The sequence below is a fragment of the Aethalodelphis obliquidens genome, unplaced genomic scaffold, assembly GCF_003676395.1.
Source record: "Aethalodelphis obliquidens isolate GAN/ISIS:26980383/991018 unplaced genomic scaffold, ASM367639v1 scaffold23, whole genome shotgun sequence".
In the NCBI taxonomy this organism is placed as follows: domain Eukaryota; kingdom Metazoa; phylum Chordata; class Mammalia; order Artiodactyla; family Delphinidae; genus Aethalodelphis; species Aethalodelphis obliquidens.
This window is the reverse complement of record NW_020837967.1, coordinates 23,065,338-23,078,848: the sequence shown is the minus strand read 5'-3', so window position 1 is coordinate 23,078,848 and position 13,511 is coordinate 23,065,338.

The window sequence follows — 13,511 nt, the reverse complement described above, 5'->3', positions numbered from 1 at the left end:
ACTCACATCACGAACCTTGACCGAGCCCACCGGGATATGGGGCCTGTGTGCTGGCTCTCTCCCCACTGCCACGTTCCCACGGAGAACTTCAAGGACAGTTCTGAACTCAGACTGGCCTCCTCAGTCATTAGAAAGGTATGCACTCCGCTGGTCCTCTCTTGCCCCCATCCAGCAGAGGCGGTCTACCTCAATGCCATGGACTCTGTTGTGTTAATATCTGGATCTTCCGCTCCTGGCTGATGACTGGTCACTCACCCTGGTGCATACCAGGTGCTCAATAAGTTATTCTGGGTAAATGAATACAGTGTATGTCCATCATATCAAACTCTGGGTGATACTGGGTGTTAAACAGGTACAAAGTTAGCCTCTGTGACCTTGGTAAATGTTCCAAAGACTGTTTAGCCAATAAGATCGCATCTATAGTTCCTGCCAATGGGGCATCCAATCATGGGTAAAACAACAGCTGCACCATCCCGTGGTCTGAGAAAACACAGAGGAAAGACACCAAGCAAACTCAACAAGGAATCTTCAGTACAGAGAAAAGAGAAAACTGCAGTAAGCAGAGAGGAAACCAGTTCCTGAGGTGATAGGCATTTGCAAAGCCCATCAGGGGAGACAATCCTCCTGAAAAACCTGGCAAAATCTGGAAGATTCTAGAAGACGGGAGATCGACTGAGGCTGGGCATGGTCTTTTCCCTTTCCTTTCCTTTTCTTTTCCTTTCCTTTCTTTTCTTTTTTCTCTCTCCTCCCTCCCCTTCCCCCCTTCCTTCCTCCCTCCCTCCCTTCCCCCCTTCCTCCCTCCCTTCCCCCCTTCCTCCCTCCCTCTCTCCCTTCCCCCCTTCCTTCCTTCCTTTCTCTAAGAGTTTTAGCCTTCTTTAATACGCTTTAAGAAGGCTTTAACGGCCTTCTTTAAAACACAAATTACTATCAGAGCCCCACTTTATATTATTTATACTTGTACGTAATTTTTTTTTGAGGCCCATATGCTAAAAATACACGAAAGCAAAAAAACAAACAAACAAATCGAAAGCCTCACTCCGTAATGGAAGTTCAATCCTTTGCAAGTCATCCTTTTGTGATGTCCATGAAGCACTAAAGAATGTTTCCACATAGTATGCAGAGAGATGCCTGGAATGGGCAGGGCCTCTGTGCCTGATGCCGGCAGGATTTCAGAGCCCCGGGTGACCACACCACGAACGCGTGGCTGTCCATGTAAACTGTGTACGTTTCATGAAGGCCAGGCTGACTAGTATGATTCTAGCCCTCCACGTTCCAACCTCTGCAGGCAATTAAATCACAGTAAAACCAACCTCCTCTTAGGGAGGAGGGGTGCGGGCTCCTACCTGTTATTCCCGACAATGCAACCAAAGGACAGCAGCCAGCAGTATAATTTCCCCAGTGGGCACTGCCTCCGAAGATGTGGTCTTAGCAGTGAGGATTAACAGCTCTGTTGATCTCACTTCTTTCTACTTTCAGAGAACCCGCTGCTCTCATTCTCAGACTGGCTTCTGGGGGTGCTTACAAGTAAGGCCGCCCACCATGAGAGGGAAATGTGCTAATTAATATAAAATTTGGATTGCATGGAGAAAAGTCTATACATTTTCTAAAAGTGGGATTCCCCCAGTTGGGATATTATTTCTTGGCTTCCCTATTCATCTTTTCTTTAGTGATCTAAAACATTAAGAATATAGCCTGATGCGTCTTCCTCTAAAAATAACCTGCAAAAATTAGTTTTTCTAATGAATCATTTCTCACTTACTTTGAAAAATAATTCAAAGAGGAACATCCTCAAAAGCATTCTTGACCCCCACGCAAAGAGTGAACTTTGATTTTCAGAGTTAGTTGTAACACTCAAGGGTTTTCAACCAATAAATCCTTTCATTTTTTTGGCTAAAGCAAAGACAAAATGAAAATGTGGCTTGGTGATTCAGTCAACATTAAAATGTATATATATATTTTAAAGGAATTAGGAACACTGTTGTTCTTGAGATAAAGCTTGAACCCAACTGAATTAAAACTAAAATTTTTAATTTAAAAAATTAAAAAAAAATGTAAAAACACAGCTTTTTGTTTGTTTCTCTTTTTAAAATAAATCTTGAAGCTATTATGCTGAGTGAAAGAAGCCAATCACAAAAGGGTAAGTGCTGTATGGTTCTACTTCCACGAGGTACCAACAGTAGCCACATCCACAGGGACGGAAAGTCGAATGGCGGGTGTCAAGAGCTGGGGACAAGAGGGGGTGGGGAATTCGTGTGTAGTGAATGCCATAGAATTGTACACTTAAAAAATAGTTAAAATGGAAAATTTTGTTACATATATTTTTACCACAATAAAAAAATTACCAAAAAACCCCCAACGTGGTTTCTGATAGGGGAATCCGCCATTAAGCTTCCAAACTTAAAAACAAAAGTGACGGAGAGCGAGAAATTCTATTAAGCCCACACATATAACGAAGTCAGCTCCTGGGATTGACACATACACACTATAGATACTCTATAAACTAGACAACTACTGAGAACCTGCCGTAGAGCACAGGGAACTCTCTACTCGATGCTCTGTGGTGACCTAAATGGGAAGGAAACCCCCAAAAAGGGGGGTATATGTATACGTATAGCTGATTCATTCTGCTGCGCAGTAGAAACGAACAAAACATTGTAAAGCAACAATACGCCAGTAAAAAAACAAAACCAAAACCCCCCCCACCAAAGTCAGCTCCAGGAAAGCAAGGCCTGCTCTCTGCTTTTTTCTTCCAGGGGATCCGGAGGGGAAGGGAGGAAGGGGAGATATTTTTTTGTTTTCTAAGTTGAAGTGTGAAATTCCAATCAGCCTCCAACGGTTCCTACACTGATTCAGGAAGATTCTTACTACCAAAGTCACCATGGCATCTAATAATTACGGTTCTGAATTAGTAATTGATCTAAGCGTGTGCCTCAAATACATTCTGCATAGAGCAATCACACCTAGAGAAAGAAATTCTGCATGTGCTGTATAATTATAAAAATCAGAGACCTTCGGGTTGTGTCAGTGTTTTAGGTAACAAATAATTTCAGCACTAAGATACCCAATTAACACTCATTCAGAATTAAAATGTTGACATATCACCAAGTATGCTGTCGTGAGTGGAGGAGAATAATTCAAATATAAAAATTGACGCTTTTCAGGATTTGTACTCAGGCCTACAAGGAAGTTTACTATAATTATTGGCTGGGTTTTCCTTGTCACTGGTCCCTGTAATTTCAGCCTTCCAGGTTTCTGCACCTGCACAACCACTCCACATCTCCACTCCGCCGTGAAACACACACACACACACACACACACACACACACGCGCGCGCGCGCGCGCTCTTGACTAGACCATTTCTCTAACAAGAATATCTTCCACAAGCAGGGGAAGCATCATGTCCCTGGATCCTAATTAACATAAAGACAATGACCCATTCAAACAGCCAAAAGAAAAGAGTTCAAGGATGCTGTGTATTTCATAATCATCATTTTCATTCAGTTCCCGGATCTGGGTGGAAACTGACACATAACATCTGAATTAGGAGCAAAGGGTGTTTGAGTTGGCAAATGTAATTTTCAGAAACCTCAAAGAAATAGCTATCTACCGAGGGACATCTATAGTACCTTCCCAAATTTTATACCAGGCTCAAGGAGAAAGCATGCCACGTTTCCTCATATAAAAATATCTTCAGGGCTCTAACCACACAGATTCTAGCAGGGACCAGCCAGCCCCCGCCTATTTTTGTTCGCCTTGTGAGCTAAGAATAATGTTCATGTTTTTAAGTGGCTAAAAACAATCAAGGGAACAATATCTCATGACATGTGAAAATTACATGAAACTCCAAGTTCTGTGCCCATAAATAAACACTTTCTTGGCACATAATCACACTCAGTCAATTCCACATTTCCTGTGGCTGCTTTTGTGCTAGGAAAGCAAAGCTGAGTGGTTATTTCCTATCTGGCCCTTACAGAAAGTTTGTCAGCTTCTGTATTACGGGATACGCCAGGCTTAAAATTATATAGCTTGCAATAGTAGTGATACCTAATTAATCAAATTATTCTGTAATCCAATTCCTTATTTATTTATTTTTTTTACAAGAGCAACTGAAGGGTTTATTTTTGGAGGACATCTATGTGGCACAAGAAATTTCCTGCCCTTTACAGATATTCCCTAATCAAAATTATTTATACTTAAACTAGCATCTTAGTACAGGTGGTTTTCAAACCAGTGACTACTTCAGTGGATGAGAAAAGAGTTTTCTTCTCCAAATCCATGTCCAAGGCATGTGGAAGCAGCTTCATGGTAGTTTTCAGCACTTTAAGAAACCAGGAAAATTAAAGCATCCTTCAGACAGAGATACAGGCAACACCATTCACTCAGGCATTCACTGTCCACATCTACTGATAATCATGTCCAGGCCCCTGAACATCAAGGTCATCACTCAGAGCAGGGGCCCCTGTGCATCCCCACTAAAGGTCAAGGAGAACTGAATTTTCGCTTGCTCACTAGCAGTACTTTGTGACAAATATTGCCTTCCATTTCCCAGTTTCAAGGAACTAGAATACTGAGGAAAACGTTTTTGTTTGAGGTCTTCATCGATTAAAAGCTGCGTTTTCTAATTTCAATTGCCTGACATTTTCCCAGTGCACAGCTCTGAAAGCTGAATCCAAAGAGTAAACATCTCTCAGAGGATTTAGAAAATGATTCATTTACCGATGGACTTCATCCCCATTAGCACGTTGAGATTATCTTTACTTTAATAAACGGACCTTTCTCCTTTCCTGCACTGATACACAATGGGGGGTAGGGGTGAAATCACAGGACTAAATAAAAGAGAACAGGATGCATCAGAACACTCACCTCTCTATTACTTTCAGTCTCTAATATCACGGAAAGTAGGAACTGCTCCTCAGGCTACCTGTGAGACACAGCCTTTCTGTCTTTACTAAAGGACCTTTTTTAAATAAAATTTTATATTGAAGTATAGTTGATTTACAATGTTGTGTTAATTTCTGCTGTACAGCAAAGTGACTCAATTAGACATATATATATTTTTTCATATTCTTTTCCATTATGGTTTATCACAGGGTATTATTGAATATAGTTCCCGTGCTCTACAGTAGGACCTTGTTGTTTATCCATCCTATAGATACTAGTTTGCAGCTGCTAACCCCAAACTCCCACTCCATCCCTCCCCCACACCCCTTCCCCCTTGACAACCACAAGTCTGTTCTCTATGTCTGTGAGTCCATTTCTGTTGCATAGATAAGTACATTTGTGTCATTATTTTAGATTCCACTTATAAGTGATATCATATGGTATTTGCCTTTCTCTTTCTGACTTACTTCGCTTACGATGATCATCTCTAGATCCATCCATGTTGCTGCAAATGGCATGATTTCACTCTTTTTTATGGCTGAGTAATATTCCATTGTATATATATATACCACTTCTTCTTTATCCATTCATCTTAAAGGAACTTTTCTTTAAGGGGCAGTGTAACAAATGTTAAATCTGATACTTCTTTGTTGGGTGGTGTTGGACAAGCTATAGAACATATTTAAGGCTGAGTGTCTTTATCTAGAAAATGGGAAGGAGACGGCACTCCAGGCAAAGAGTTGTTGTGATGCTAAATAATACTTGAAAAGGGCAGTGTGGGTGCAGAGGTGCTCAGGAACTGAGTGCCGTGTAGCGCTGCTCTGTTCTTCTTGTACAGGACATGAAAGGCTAAGGGAGGTATCGAGAGCGCTAAGCACTTTACACAATAAAGAAAACCTACCTGGGTGACAAAGGATGTCCTTTGAAAGACAGCTCAGCAGTTCATGAGCTTTGACTAATTTGATATGGCCTCAGTTTTCTCTCTCAAGCCATCCCATTCTCCTTCACTCCAAACCAAGGAGACACCTCCCTTCCTTATTGATTCAGGATTAACCCCTCAGTTAAGGGTGATCTTGTGACTCTGTCTGCCCCCTACCCCCCAGTTCTACCTGGCGCCTCTTAGCCATGGACCTTCCCCTAAGCCCTCTCTACCTTCTGGAAACCTGAGATAACATCGCGTGCTCAAGTCTTTCTCATTCATCAACTGTCCTGCTTATTAGTAAGGCATTCTGGGTGATCTCTGCATCTCTTTTAATGTCCATTGAAACATGACTTTATGTTTTGTGTCTCTATATAGTTTCCTTTTCCTCTGTCACTCTGTCGATCCTGAGTCATAACTCACCCTGATGTACCTGTGATTATTTATTTTTTCTCTAAACCAATGCAGGCATTAGATGAAAATGGGGGTAGGGAAGGAGGGAGGCTACTTATTATTATTATTTATTTAGTTTTTACAGTCACTTCTATTCCTCTCAGGGTTGAACATCAGTGTCATCTTGGAGAGAACACCAATGTGAGTGTGTACCAATGACACATGGACTTCTTAGAGCTCTACGGGATAAATACTTCCCCCAAAGGAAATCACAGACCGACTGGCTTAACAATTCTAACACCTTAACCATTATATAATAACAAAACAAACTGTCTTCAAAAAGGAAAAATCTGAAGGAGCATATCGGCTAACCCCAAAGGCTTAAGAAAGCAAACGGAGAAACCACGAGAGGAGCCGCACAGAGCAATGGAGGGCTTGGGTTTTGCCATCAGGTTGACTCAAGCTTGAATTCCGGTTCTACCTCTTACTAGCTATGTCATCTTGGGCACCTGTTTAAACTCTCCAAACTCGGTTTCCTCATCTGTAAATTGTGGATGGTAAAAAGAATTGTTTTGAATAATTAATATATGGAAATCACTTAAATCAACGCCTTACAAATAAATATTCCACTAATAATAGCAGCGGGGCTTCCCTGGTGGCGCAGTGGTTGAGAGTCCGCCTGCCGATGCAGGGGACGCGGGTTCGTGCCGCGGTCCGCGAAGATCCCACGTGCCGCGGAGCGGCTGGGCCCGTGAGCCATGGCCGCTGAGCCTGCGCGTCCGGAGCCTGTGCTCCGCAATGGGGGAGGCCACAGCAGTGAGAGGCCCGCGTACCGTGCAAAAAAACCCCAAAAAACAAAAAATAGCAACTGTCTTTCTCCCCGTCCTCCCCCTCCCCCTTCCCTTCCTCCTCCCCCAAACCAAACCAGTGGCTCTAGGGTGCTTCCTGCACCATCCACAGTGAAAACCTCCAGGGAGAGCTGCACACAATTTGGACTGACGGTGGCCCTGTTAAGAGGGCGCTCAACGGCTCCCAAGAAAGAGAAGGCTGTAGCAGAGGATGCTGGAGGTCTCGCGGGTACGTTCCTTCCCTCGGGAATCATAACAGCAAAGTATGGTGTCTCGGGAGCACTGAGGGACTCAGAATTTCTGAAGTCAGTTGCACAGAACCAAGTCAGAATTGGGAAACTTTTCATTTAACGAAGTTCCTTTCTGGTTCATGCGTCATAGGGTGGGTAAAAGCAAAAGTTCTCAGCCCATTAGGAGACACCCCCCTCCCCCCACCCCCGCCCGCCCGCTGCGTGGTGTGCAGTCATGGAAAAGGCAACACTCCTGGGAGTGTGAGATTAGCAGATGCAAATTGGTATATATAGGATGCATAAACAACAAGGTCCTCCTGTATAGCACAGCAAACCATATTCAATATCCTGTGATAAACCATAATGGAAAAGAATATGGAAAAGAATGTATATATATGTATAACTGGGTCACTTTGCTGTACAGCAGAAATTAACACAACATTGTAAATCAACTATACTTCAATAAAAACAAATTAAAAAAAAGATAACAGTCCTGGGGGGGGGAGGGATAAATTGGGAGACTGGCACTGACACATACACACTACTCTATTTAAAACAGATAACCAACAAGGACCTATTTTATAGCACAGGGAACTCTGCTCAGTATTCTGTAATAACCTAAATGGGAAAAGAATCTGAAAAAGAATGGATATATGTATAACTGAATCACTTTGCTGTACACCTGACACAACATTGTAAATCAACTTCAGTCCAATAAATCAAAATCAAAAAAAAAAAAAAAAGGCAACACTCCTACGATGTCAGGTAGGCCTTCTGACCGTACATGCCCCTGATGACCGGGATTACGATCATAGCGGCCAACATGTAACATCTGCGGCGTGCAAAATTACTGCCTACGTGATTTACATGTTGATTAACTACCTTCATCCTCACAACAACCCATCAGGGAGGTACTACGACTGTCCCTGTTTTACAGGTCAAGTGAGCGTGCCTGAAATGTCACACAGCTAGCAAGTGACAGAGCCAGGGTCTCAGCTCAGGCCCGATGGCTCCAGAGTCCACTTCAACCACCGTGCATTCATCAATCTATTTTAAAAATTGATACATAATTGACATGTAAGATTGTATTCATTGTAAATGTACCACATAATGATTTCATATACATATCTATTGTGAGTTTAATTAACATCCATCACCGCACGTTGTTACAATTTTTTTCTTGCGATGAGAACTTTTCAGACCTACTCTCTTAGCCAGTTTCAAACAGACAATAAAGTATTGTTAACTAGAGTCTCTATGCTGTACACTAGACCTGCAGGACTTATTTATGTTCTAACTGGAAGTCTGTACCTTTGGACCACCTTCACTCATTTCACACCCCATCCCACGCCTGCACCCCACTCCCACCCTGCCTCTGGCAACTACCGATCTGTACTCCCTATCTATGAGTCCAGTTTTTTGTTTTTTTAAGACTCCACATGTAAGTGAGATCGTTTGTCTTTCTTTGTCTGATGTATTTCACTTAGCGTAATGCCCTCAAGGTCCATCCATGTTGCCGCCAATGGCAGGATTTCCTACTTTTTTATGTATGAATATTATTCCATTGCTTCAAATTAACCTTTTTAAAAATGATAGTCTGATAAAGAAGATGTGGTACATATATACAATGGAAAATTACTCAGCCGTGAAAAAGAATGAAATAATGTCATTTGCAGCAACGTGGATGGACCTAGAGATTGTCATACTGAGTGATGTAAGTCAGACACAGAAAGACGAATATCATATGATATAGCTTATATGTGGAATCTAAAAATATGGTACAAATGAACTTATTTACAAAACAGAAAGAGAGCCACAGATGTAAAAGAAACTTATGGTTATCGGGGGGAAAAAGAGGGGAGGGATAAATTGGGAGATTGGGATTGACATATACACACTACTGTATATAAAACAGATAACTAATAAGGACCTACTGTATAGCACAGGGAACTCTACTCAATACTCTGCAATGACCTATATGGAAAAAGAATAAGAAAAGAGTGGATATATGTATATATATAACTGTTTCACTTTGCTGTACAGCAGAAACACAACACTGTAAATCAACTATACTCCAATAAAAATTAAAAAAAATAAAATGACAGTGATAGTCAATATTACAGTGACATGAACTCAAACACTGTTGGCGGACGTCTAAATTAGTGCAACATTTCTGAAAAGCAGTTTGGAAAGACATACTCCTCTTCTAAAAGTACATATTCAGTAAATCTGTTTTTTAGACTCTACGTGAAGGAAATAAAGATGCAGAAAAAATAGTTATATACGAGAATGTTCACCATGGGATGATACACACACACACACACGCATGTGTTACATATACGTACCCGTGTATGTGTGTGCAAAGCAACCTAAACGTGCAACGAGAGAACGGTTAAATTATAGAAAGTACTTTGAAAATTACATTCGATAAGCATGGATGACTTTTTCGTGCCAAAAGAATGATGGGAATTTTAAATAAGTATGAGCTTTTATTTTTAACTAGCAGTCTACTCCCACCCTCACTCAGACCAGCTGATGAAGCTCTGTTTAATAGAGATGAAAACGTGTGACTAATAGCTTGAGCTCACCCTGGGTTCATTCTTTTTAAAATAGAATTTGCTGAAAAGGAAATTCTGGCTATATTCCAAAGAAGGCCTGCCAGATACATCCTTCCACATTTTCCAAGCAGGAGGGCAGAACTTCACTTTGCTGTGGCCCCAACCATGAGTTATAGAGGGGGGCAGAATTTTTAAGACATTTTACTGGCTGTTTGGGGGGACTCCATAAACTCTAGGAGGGGAAAGCAAAGAGGAATTTTAAAGGAACGGAGAAGCGGCTGCTACGTTCTGGTCTCCCGTTTAAGCACCCTTTGATAGTTCAAAGAGGCTGAGTCATTATTTCTCACTTTATTTCTTTCTTTATTTATTAACATCTTTATTGGAGTATAATTGCTTTACAATGGTGTGTTAGTTTCTGCTGTACAACAAAGTGAATCAGCTATACGTATACCTATATCCCCATATCCCCTCCCTCTTGCGTCTCCCTCCCACCCTCCCTATCCCACCCCTCTAGGTGGTCACAAAGCACTGAACTGATCTCCCTGTGCTATGCGGCTGCTTCCCACTAGCTAGCTATTTTACGTTTGGTAGTGTATATGTGTCCATGCCACTCTCTCACTTTGTCCCAGCTTACCCTTCCCCCTCCCCGTGTCCTCAAGTCCATTCTCTACGTCTGCGTCTTTATTCCTGTCCTGCCTCTAGGTTCATCAGAACCAATTTTTTTTTTAGATTACATATAAATGTGCTAGCATATGGTATTTGTTTTTCTCTTTCTGACTTACTTCACTCTGTAGGACAGACTCTAGGTCCATCCACCTCACTACAAATAACTCGATTCCGTTTCTTTTTATGGCTGAGTAATATTCCATTGTATACATGTGCCACATCTTCTTTATCCATTCATCTGTCAATGGACACTTAGGTTGCTTCCATGTCCTGGCTATTGTAAATAGAGCTGCAATGGACATTGTGGTACACGATTCTTTTTGAATTATGGTTTTCTCAGGGTATATGCCCAGTAGTGGGATTGCTGGGTCATATGGTAGTTCTATTTTTAGTTTTTTGAGGAACCTCCATACTGTTCTCCATAGTGGCTGTATCCATTTCCATTCCCACCAACAGTGCAAGAGGGTTCCCTTTTCTCCACACCCTCTCCAGCATTTATTGTTTGTAGATTTTTTGATGATGCCCATTCTGCCTTATCCCAGGGATGCAAGGATTCTTCAGTGTATGCACATCAATCAGTGTGATAAACCCTGTTAACAAACTGAAGGAGAAAAATCATATGATCGTCTCAATAGATGCAGAAAAAGCTTTTGACAAAATTCAACACCCATTTAGTTAGTTCTCACTTTAATCCTAAATATATAATATGCAAAAAAAATCACACCACAAGACTTCAGACCCTCTTTTCTTTAAGACAGGTAACCTCCATTTGAGACTTTGCAAAGTCAATTTAGATTTGGAAGAACAACATACCCAATCATCTAAGCCTGCTAAGTTTAGCCTGCCTGCCTTACTTTGAAAGGCACAATGTTATGTAATATGCATTAACAACAAGACGAGTTAAAACCATCCTTTACTGAGGGTTTACTCTGTGTGTAAACACTTTGCAAACATTAAGTCAGTTCATCTTCCTGGCAGCCAGACAGGTACCATTTCATGAGCATCCCATTCTTACAGAAGGGGAGCTGAGCCTTCTCCAGGTTGATTTACCCAAAGTCACTTAAAGCCAACAAGTGGCATAGCTGGGTTTCATCTTCTTGTCTAACCTCAAAGTCTATACTCTTAACCTCTCTTTGAATGCCAGTAATTAACGTCTCCGAAATGAAAGCATTATAGACCTGAAGAAGTTGGAACGCTCACGTCATCTAACCATCCAGTCTGTGTAAGGATGCCTTTTAGACCAGCTCTGCTAAATGATACTGCGCTTATGAGTCGCCCGGCGAATCTTGCTAAAATGTGGGTTCTGTTTCAGTACGTCTGGGGTGGGGCCTCAAATTCTGCATTTCTAACAAGCTCTGAGGTGATGCTGAAAATTGGTCCACGGAGCACACCCGGAGAAGAAAAGAGTCTAGTAGAAGCCATTTAGATTTACTTAAAGTTCAGTTCTTCAGCTGCCACATTTCAACTGCTCAACAGCCGTGCGTGGCTAGTGGCTGCCATATTGGACAGCATCAGTATAGAGAATTTCCATCATCAGGAAAAGTTTTATTGAACAGCACTGGCTAGAGCATGACAAAAGCAGGATACAATACTTCCTAGAAATGGGAAGTTGGTGGCTCATTTCTTAGTGGGTTCACTTATTATTTTCTAAACTGAAAAGTGACACGCCTTCCCCCTTCCTCTAGCTTCCACTAGTGGCCCCAGTTCCAACCTCTACCAAGACACGACAAGGAAATATACCTTCCTGAATCAGGTGGTCCTCTCAAATGTAGCATCTTAAGATATATTTCTTATTAACGTATGGTTCTTATTAAAAATAAAACCACATTTGGGAGGTTGGGATTGACATATACACACTATTATATATAAAACAGATAATCGACAAGGGCCTACTGTATAGCACAGGGAACTCTACTCAGTATTCTGTAATAACCTATATGGGAAAAGAACCTGAAAAAGAATAGATATATGCATATATGTAACTGAATCACTTTGTTGTATACCTGAAACTAACATAGCATTGTAAATAAACTATACTCCAATATAAAATAAAATTTTTAAAAAACACCGTATCAATGGTCTTAAAGGAAAATGGCAATATCACTTTCTCACAAAAATAAAAATTCTGATATGGATGCATTAAAAATATCAAAGTTTAGACTACTGCTACCTATACAATACAAAGTACAGAACATTTTCAACAGTAATGACTCATCTGCAAAAAACCATATTAGTGGCACAGGCAGCATATTTGACTCACAGGGAGAAAAGCAGAAGGACTTCGGAATTAAAATAAATGGAAAATAATTTATTTTTTTAATGCATATAACTGTTCTTTATGACTTCAGTAAAATTGACCAGTTCTGGCAAATTATAAAACCTAGAAAAATTACCAGGGTCCATTTTTGAAATAAGTTATGTAGATCTCATCTTACAGAACAAACACACTCAAATCTAAGTAGTCAAAGAATATTCTGATCTAGTTTTCAGATTTTTAAAAACATTTCAATACTTAACACAAGAAATGTTCCAAATTTGGTCTCAATAACCAAACCAGCCTAAAGTAATGAATTTACAGTGACTTTAAATTAATAGCATACTTCAAATGAGCATTATATCCTTTAAGTCTCTGTTGTCACATTTAGAGCAGCATTTAAAAAAATAGAGTGACTCATGCTGTAACTGTTTAACATGACTGCATACATTAAATGTTTTTATCTTCAGTGTAGAGCATACGGTTTCTTAAATTATGTAAAAAATGATGCAAATTATTCATGAAAAAACTGGCGTCTGTGCATAATCACATACAACAGGTGTGTATTTTAAATACATGGTGGGTAATTCATGAATGTTTATGTTCCTAAAATACTCTTTGGGGTGTATTCTAGGAAATAACTTCTGCATTCATTTGTTAAATGAATAATGAAAACCCGGAACTCCTTTTCAGGAATGCTTTCTTTAAAATGTTACCATCGTTCCTCAAGATACGCTTCCTGTTTGACAGCACATGCTTGCG